We start from the raw sequence: 9,282 nt of genomic DNA, 5'->3' as shown, positions 1-9,282 counted from the left end.
CGTTACCATCACTATATTTGGTGAAAGAGGGATTGTGATGCCTGGACAAGTCCCCTTCAGAAAAGCAGCATGCATTCTCTATTTTCTTTTTGTTGAAGATTTATGTTTTGGTGGTGCATATTTTATGATTTTTTTTCTGAATTGTATATTCTATTTACTTTCCTTCTTTCTTATTTAAGTTTTTTGTTTATATAGATTGATAAACAAGTTCCTGAATTATGACTGACCTTTGTTCAACAGACTTGAAAACTGCTCTAGGGAAGAAGCGGCGGGACGGGAAAACTGCACAGCTGCAGCCTTTGACAACCATGCAAAGGGTTCATGTTGGCAATTTAATTATGAAATATGGAGATGACTACCAAGTAAGCCTTCATTTTCTTAATTCTTCCATTTTCTGTTACTCGGATATGCAATCTTGAGCGTTCATCCCTCTAAACTTAATATCCTAAAAATATTGTATTTTTCAGGCAATGTTTAGGGATACGAAGTTGAATTTGATGCAGCATTCAGTAGCAACATTGAAGAAGCTGTGTCAGAGATACGATGTTCAGAGGAAGCATTATATTACTTCATGAGAGGTTGATATTTTATGGTAATGTAACTTGTTGAGATTTTTAAGAGCTGTTTGTAAATTTCTATGAATTTGATGCCTGAGCACTCTACCTTGCAGGATTGTGTTGTATGCAAAGCAATGATTCATACAGTCAGTATTTTATTAGTTTATCTTTCTTCGATACAGATCTTGGAGTGTTATATCTGGAATTTTAGGAAGTTATATCTATATCACCAATTTGATATGTCGTGTTGCCAATCCTGTTTGTGGAGAGATGGGCTAAGACTGTCCTGTCCTGCGACTAATCTGGAAACTGATTGCACTAAGCTTTGTGAAAACTAATGTTTGAAGCCATGCGAGTACTGAATAGTTTGGTTTCACTCTTATCGGTCAACGGGATTTTATTTGTAAGTATTTAAAATATTTAAGTGTTAAATACAGTATAAAATGAATACGCTGTTGTTAGAGATTTTTTTTTTTTTTTAGGTTGTTTGATTGGCTATAAAATAAACATAGAAGATTCTTCGGTTATTTTTGGTTTTTGGTTTGTTGAGAAATTACCTTTTGACTTTAGCCTTGGGTATGATGTGAATTGTGGTGATCGTGCATGATGCAGATGGCAAGGGTGACAAGCAGGGTTTCCAATCTAGCATTGAGGGATGGTTTTTGATGAGGGTTGATCACGGCCGAGTGGATGATTAGGGATTGCTGTGATTAAGGGCTGTCGCGAGCTGGAGGTTTGGGGTCTATTTGAGACAATTGCAACTGTTTGAAAAAGATGGTGCAAAAGTTATTATGCCGTGGCTATTACAATATTTTTCTTCAAAAAATCAGACCATAGCTTTCTAGCAGCTATCGCACTTAGCCTGATCTAGTTGAAAAACACAGCTTACCACGACATTTTTTTAAAAAAAGCAGACTAAATGCAGTTTTGTCAAACACAATAATATATGGTGTGACACTGCACCGCCACTACACCGCTGCACCAAACACATCCTTAGTCGAGTGACAATTGGTTGTGGGTGGCAGAGTGCAACCCATGGCACAAGTGATTTTTTTGACTTAAAAAGCTTTTGTATTTTTTGAATTCACTTGATTTGAGCAAATTTCGGGTGAAGAAACAGATAAAATTTTTAAATCTTTGCATTTTGATTACAGTATGCTACACTAAATTAAATAGACACCATATGTGTAATGTGTTTGAGATTCATATGATAATGGCTGGCGCGGCTTGATTGAGCTAGCAGGTTTGTTTGGTGCTAAGCTCTTATTTATTTATAGGGTTCCATGTATGTGTACAGGAGCACCAAAAGAAATAGTGAAATTTGACAGAGCAACTTTCACTGAGGTGCAATATGTTCATTGGTAATTAGTCGTTCTCATGATGTAGATTAGGCTAGGTTGCATCTTATTTCATTTATTGCTTTGTGCTTTTTAGACCTATTTTACCGAAGGATATGCTTCTTAATACCTTTGATTTTAATGGTTGATTGCAAGTTGAGTTCAAGCAAGCTTGATTTCATGTGGAGTTTTAAATTTATTCAACGAAATTTTTTTTTTTTTAATAAATAATGATTATCAATATTTATATAAAAAGCTTTAAGATATATTTATATAGTTGTATTGAGAAAATACATTACAAGTTTGCACATGTATAATTAAGTCTTATTCATGATCATACGTATGTTTTGGATTCTGCATTATCAATATAAAAAGTTATAACTTAAGTATTTAAAAGCGGTCCCTGAAGAGCTAGAAAAAAATATTATCTCAGGAGTACTGATGCATCAGTACTCCGATGAGGAGGTGACACGTATGCAATGGTCCCACCATAATGCCACGTGGCATCTCCTCATTGGAGTACTGATGCATCAGTACTCCTGAGGTAATATTTTTTCATGAGCTGGAGGACGGAAGGCGGAATTATGAAGCGGAAAATGTGGAAGAAATATTACGGTGGATCGGGCCGCCATGGCATGGTCGTGACCAAACTCTCCTCTGGACGTTCAGTCCACCATAAATAATATTTTTTTCCAAAAATGTGCTAGAAGGTTATTAAGAAAAAGAATAATAAATAAATAACAAGCAACTCAATTTCCAAAGAAGTCATGAGGGTCAGTGGCATGAACCTGATAAGATTTGATGTAGAAATTGACACATTTTTTTCACAAAAATTAGGACAAATTAATATTTCTTCATTAAATCAAATAACTCACACAAATACAAAGGTTAAGCACCTACAGTTCGAGAGGTAGGGAATCTCTCCCAACTCCTATAATTTGATAGGTAGTCATATCTATCACGAACCTTAGACCTAAGACCCATAACTTAATCTTATGAATAATCTTAATCCTAGACATAACGGATATATTTATACCCAATAATAATAATAATAAAAGACTAAATTGCACTTTGGCGTACAAAAGACAAATTTGTCCTTAGGCTATACGCACTCGTAACAATGCCCCCTCCCACCCCTACCCTGGTCTCTATTATTTATTTCATTCTCTGCTTCCTCGTTCTGCATTATGAGAACTTGTAATCTTCGATCCTTTCAACGATGTCCTGGACTAAACTTCTTATCACACCGAAAACATAATCTCTTGGCTCGTTTCTCTTGAATCTTTTTGTAAGACACTTGAGTGTTGCTCCCAGTTGAGGTTATTAGTATCCCATGCAACCTCCCTCTGATCTTCCGTTCTTTGAACTGGCATGGTTGCAATCATTCTGTACGATGCTCCATCTGCGTTGCTCTTGTTGGCATTCGTCTTCTAGTTCTTGCCTTCCATTATCTGGGTTAGCTTCATCATTTCTCTCAATCTTTGTGGTCTTAGTAGTCAGAGTATTGCCTGTATGTTGGGTCTTTAAGTTCTTCATGAAATTCCCTTCCAGTCTTGTTTCAGAAATCCCTCACAGTCGTCCCGACAATAGTTCAATTCTCTCCCTATATTCTATTATCATCTCCTCCTGAGTTTAGACATAGAATTGCTCGTATAAGTCCTATTCTCGAATGGCTCGAAAAAGTTCCAACAAACAATCCTTAAATTAATCCCACGAACGAATTGGGTATCTAGTCTTCCTCCACTAAAATAAGGCTACAGCTCTCCCCTCCAAACACAATCTTGCTGCCATGAGTTTCTCCTCCCCATCTAACCCATTCACCGCGAAGTATTGCTCCACCCGATATACCTATACATGTGCGTCTTCCCCCTCAAATGCATCTTCAAATTTTTAACTCTAACATGTCCAACCCAACTTTCTCTTCTTCGTTGCTTCCCCCCATATATCGAAGGTAAAACTTCTTCCTTGGACCATAGCCTTATATCCCCTCTCTAGCCATATATCCCCTCTCCGCTTCTCTCCACTCTTCTTCATGCTCCTCTATACCTCTGCCATAATCCATTTTTAATGTTTTGGCCCAATCACCTCCATAAAAAATCTCTAAGCCACACCCTTAATTGGAGTCCTAGAGGGGGTCAGTGATGGTGAATGTTTTCCTCCTGTCAGTTGTCTGTAAACGAGAACCTTATCTCTATAACAGTGAAACTTTATTCCATCCCAAATTACTCCTCTCTTTTTCTAATTTCTTGTCCAAATCATATATCTTCTCAGCTCCCTTTATTTCCTAAAAAAATTTTCGATCACCTACCAAAACTACGGAATGCTGAAATTTATCACCAGCCAAACAAACCTGTCGATGCTTCCCGGCCAGCTAGAATCGCAGGATTCGATCTCGAAAGCCTGAATGTCGCGATTCCACTAGAAGGCCTAAGGTCGGATCGATCGACGATAGCTCTGTACGCGGGGATCCCTTCAGCTGGTTTCAATTGCGACTGTATCGACTCTTAGGATTCTTGGACGCCGTAATTCCTTCCGGATACTTCAATCGCGACTGTTTTGTGAGGTGATGCCGCCTGCACGTCACGATCTTTCTTCTATATCGACTCTTAGGATCTCTGCAAGCCCCGATTCCTCCTGGGTACTTCCATCGCGACTGTATCGCGAGGGAATGCCGTCTGCACACCGCGATCCTTCTTTTGTATTGGCTCTCTGCAAGCCGCGATTCCTCCCGGGTACTTCAATTGCGACTGTTTCGAGAGGGGATGCTGCCTGGGCCCCGCCATCCTTGGAAAAATTATTGCATACGTAATCCTGACAGTAGATGTATTTCGATTTTTTTAAAAAAAAAAAAAAATTTAAGTGAGTTCACTAAAATACATCCTGAGGATCTCTGCATTGTCCGTGACATAGAAAAGACAAATTTTTTCATAGGCTATACATCCTTGTAACAGAACCTGAGAATGATTTTGATATTCTCTACTAAATTTATTTCAAATTTAAATATAAGGCACTTAATTTTGAATTAATAGTTTTATTTATTTTTTATTTAAAAAAAAATTAAAAGGGGCATTTACATGCATACCGCCTAGTTCTCATGTATTTATATGTCTAAAACCTAACTTCATTCTTTGTAATTATACTACCCAAATCTTTCATGTCGCCTCAATAATTCCATTGTTGTATGTAAATCTTTCATTTTTCTCTTAGCTTGTTATATTTTGGTGTTTTCAATTATACTATAGCACCCTAAAATTATGAATAAAAGCATCAATATTGTAGAAAATCCAAATGATTTCACTCTAAATTGATCGGCTTGGCTAATCATAAGAAATGCTTTACCAACACATATCAATGCAACCATTGCTCATTGAAAGCTAATATTTGAGAAGTGCGTCATAATTAATATGACTAATTGTTGAATACTTTTAAGAGGTAGTCTTTTATTATTTTTAAGTTCATACAATCACATAAATATTATTTTTTAGAGGAAGATATGAAAGAAGGTGATTGATGTACTGTTAAAACAAGTGTTTCTCACTCTATATCTACTAAGGATCTCTGAATATTGGGGAATGACTCAAAGAAACAGTCTTTGTTTCCTCGTCACAAGCGAGCGAGTGAGCCAGAGAGAGAGAGAGAGAGAAAGAGAGATTGGGTAGATGCCATTCCTGGCTCAAGTCAATTAGCGCCCTGGTCCCATCTTGATTTGCAAGAAAAACTTGACTTCTCATGTCGGCGGTATCCCAGAAAACTATTGAGCGAATAAAGGCACTCACCGAGTACTGCGTTCTTCAAGTGTGAGACAAATGGAGACTTTCACATCATGGAATACTAATACTATATTACTAATTTTATGATGAAATATGATTTGCAAAAAGTAATATCTATTACTTTCAAGGAATTTAATATGCATAGAAAACTATCTTACTAATTCATGAATTTATGTAGCCAAAAATCATGACAAAATAATCCATACAATTTGCTATTTCATTATAAAGAATGGAAGAGATTTAATATCATAGGTATCAAGTAACAAATTATCAAGTCATAATTGACGACTTATAAACATTTACAAATATTGACAATAATGCCCCTAATAAAAAGTAAATTAAAAGAAGTAGTAGCATGTGAATATATTGATTTGGATGTTGAGGGGAGAGGAAGAAATGAAGGAAAGAAAAAAAAGAAAAAAAAAAAAAAAAAAAAAAAAGAGTTAGGCTTACTGCTGTCTTACAGTTGATGAAAGACGACGAGAGAGGGCTTGCTTTGTAGGCTTTTGATCAAAGAGAGAGGGAGAAATGGTCAGTCGAAGGGAGCATGGCTAATGCAGACGAGCAAGATGATGATATGCAACACCCCAAGGTTGGCTTCAGAAATCACTTGTATAGGTTTTCGGACGTGTGAGAAAGATTGTATGATTTGCATGATTGGAAAGGGTGAAGGTGGTTGCGAGAGATTCATAGAAGGGAGAAGGATCGTCTGAGGGTCTTTTGCCATAAACAGTGGGCGGTATTGTGTGGTTCAGTTTGGGGTTCAGGAAGATGCATAAATATTTTTGAGATTGAAAGTTTAGGATGAAAGATCCATGGTTTTTTCATTCAATTTTTTTTTTTACTTTTATTGGATTATTAATTCATCACTATTTTGATCTCGTTCATTTCAGCCAAGTTTTGGTAATTCATCGATTATTAGTACATAGGATTGTCTATATAGAGAGAGAGATTCATATCGCTTGGTTAAGGTGATTTACTCTTGCATTACGGGCTAACTTTTCCAGTGGAGTTTACAATAAAAATAATAAGCAGAAGTTAAAGAGTTTCAACCAAGTAGTTTCTTGACAATGGTTTAAAGGCAACCAAAAGTACCCAGTGAGGACCAAATATATCAGCTTATTGAAAAGTATGCGTTAAATATTTCGATTATATATAAATATATATATATATTAAGTTCTTTTAAATTCCGTGAAGATTCTTCTGATGATGCTAAGTACATTATAGTACCTTTGCTTCTTTCTCAATTATAATCATAAAATTAACTGCAATTTACCATCTATTTCTAAACTTTTGTGCTAAATTACTGTATATTTCAGGTTAATAGCTTCTAGTGTGGAGAAGAAATTATTTTCTTGCATACCTTCTACTCTTACAATAATTTTATGACACATTTATTTAACATTTCACTTCCACATAAGAGACATCATTATTGCATTGAATGATATTTTTCCTCTTCCTTTGTCTTCTCTGTCTTGATCACCTTCCATTTTTAAGGAAGTTTGAATAACAATAAGCAGAGAGCTTAGGATCTCTCACGCTCTGTATCCTTGAAGTTTACGAAATAGAGAGCCCGAAACTGCTTCTGTACCCATATAATAGCTTGAAAAAAACCAGAAATGACCAAACGAAGTACACCCTCACATCCGATCCTTCCCTGCAAGAATTATCACCCAAAGGATTGTTATTTTTCAGAAACATTATGAAAGATTAATTTTATATTTTCTGCTGTTAACAGATCTGAAGTCTGTACTGCTTACCTGAAGGCCTCCAATGTAACCACTCAGAAATGATATTCTCCCCTTGTCATTGAGCTCCTCTTTGATTCCACGGCCATAACCTATTTATTTGTATTTTTTTCAGTATTAATATTTTATAGAAGATTTAAGCAAGATTTAGTTTAATGGCTGTTGAACAGAATTTTGGGACTTCAAAATTTTACTATGACAAGTTTTGTTTCAATTTCTAAGTGCTAAATCTTAAAATAAATGGTTAAAAAATTTATCACGATCTAGAAATATTTAATATTTATCACCCCACAAAATTTTTCAGGTTTTAACTCAACTCTCTCATTATTTATAAAATTTGGTTATGAAGAGTTTACTAAATCCAACTTAACGCAAAGTTTTTATGGCTTCTCAGCACACAATTATGCCCTGCATATACTTTTTTTTTATATAATTTCAGTACTGTCAACAGTTTGTTTTGCCATGCTGAGATTTGTGATGTTTTTTTTTTTTTTTAGATTAGGATGGGTATACCATTTTCTTGAATATAGAGAGGGGGATTTCCATACGATTCTTTGAGATATTTCAGCACTTTTAGCATACCTGTAGGATTGTTTGGTATGTAACCTGGAGGAATAAACTGTTATTGAGCAGAACATGTTAGCAGAGCTTCACTTGAGATATAACCAAAGCCAAAACTTTGGGTTCACAAAGCCTCACCTGATCTACTGGTGGTTCGTCATTTGAACCTGCACTACAGCTTCTGCCAAGTGTTTTCTTCTTTCAAATATATTTACAAATTGTATTAAGAATTAATATTATTTTATAAATAAAACCTTAAGGGTGAATCTGACCTGTGAATTTAGCCTGTCAGGATTAAAATCTCGTGGACCGATCTTGGGAGCATCGGAGTCATCAACTACAAATGTTGCAAAGTTATAATTGATGCCTATAAGGTCAAAAGCATTCCTCACTTGTTGGGATTCAGATTCACTGAGAGTTGGGAGTCATGTGCCTGCATTTTTCCTCATGGTCTCAGGATAATCTCCAAAGACCAGTGGGTTTATAGACCTGAAGGGAACTAATTTTACTTGGTAAATTTTACACATAAGATGCGAGTAAATGAGGTTTATAACTCACCATTATAGCTTGAAATCAAATGTTCTTTTGGATGCTACTGAATCTTTTGTGGTGTTTGTCGATGGTGAGCACCATGTTGGAATGGAAAAGCTTTTAGGAAATGACAAAGGCTAAAAACACAACTTATGGAAGAAGCTTCACTCTTATTTAACACCCTTACTTGACTTGATACAAACTCAAAGACTCCACCCCTATTTATACTAGTGGCACCTCCTAAATTAATGGCTAAGATTGTGTCACCACAATTACAATCCAATGGTTACAAATAATTCCACACCTACCACACAATAATTCAACACCTACCACACCTACCACACCTACTACACAATAATTTCATACCTACCACATGTTCTAGAATAAGCTTATAGAAATTAAGCTTTATTTAAACAACTAAAACAAGTTTATATTTCAACACCCCCTCTTAAACTTGATTTTGTGACTCCAAGCAAACTTCTCATTTTAATAAAGTCTTCACTCTTCAGTGGCTTGGTAAAAATATCTGCAACTTGGTCTTGAGACTTCACGTACTGCACTTGTATCTCCCTTCTTTCGATGCATTCTCTGATGTAGTGATAACGCATATCAATGTGCTTGCTTCTATCGTGGAAAACAGGATTCTTTGCTAGCGCGATTGCAGACTTGTTATCAATACAAATCTTAATCGCCTCTTCTTGTGGTAAACTTATCTCCTTTAATAAGTTTCGAAGCCAAATTGCATGACAAACACATGAGGTTGCAGCCACGTACTCTG

The 9,282-nt window shown here is 35.9% G+C and overlaps 2 long non-coding RNA genes across 3 annotated transcripts; one reads left to right on the top strand and one right to left on the bottom strand.

The window, feature by feature from the left end:
• Positions 1 to 243: 243 nt before the first annotated feature.
• Positions 244 to 738, top strand: LOC110029024. Its single transcript, XR_002294478.1, has 2 exons — positions 244 to 362; positions 468 to 738. It is a non-coding gene; the product is annotated as an uncharacterized LOC110029024 (long non-coding RNA).
• Positions 739 to 7,244: 6,506 nt separating this feature from the next.
• Positions 7,245 to 8,670, bottom strand: LOC110029031. Of its 2 annotated transcripts, XR_002294480.1 has the most exons (6): positions 8,532 to 8,670; positions 8,246 to 8,462; positions 8,112 to 8,154; positions 7,995 to 8,031; positions 7,425 to 7,504; positions 7,245 to 7,321 (listed from the first exon to the last, which is right to left on the bottom strand). It is a non-coding gene; the product is annotated as an uncharacterized LOC110029031 (long non-coding RNA). The 2 variants fall into 2 exon arrangements; XR_002294479.1 differs by having other exon boundaries at positions 7,995 to 8,154.
• Between the last annotated feature and the right edge of the window lie 612 nt (positions 8,671 to 9,282).

This window comes from Phalaenopsis equestris, unplaced genomic scaffold, assembly GCF_001263595.1.
Source record: "Phalaenopsis equestris unplaced genomic scaffold, ASM126359v1 Scaffold000002, whole genome shotgun sequence".
Lineage (NCBI taxonomy): Eukaryota > Viridiplantae > Streptophyta > Magnoliopsida > Asparagales > Orchidaceae > Phalaenopsis > Phalaenopsis equestris.
This window is presented reverse-complemented; position numbering and strand designations above follow the sequence as displayed.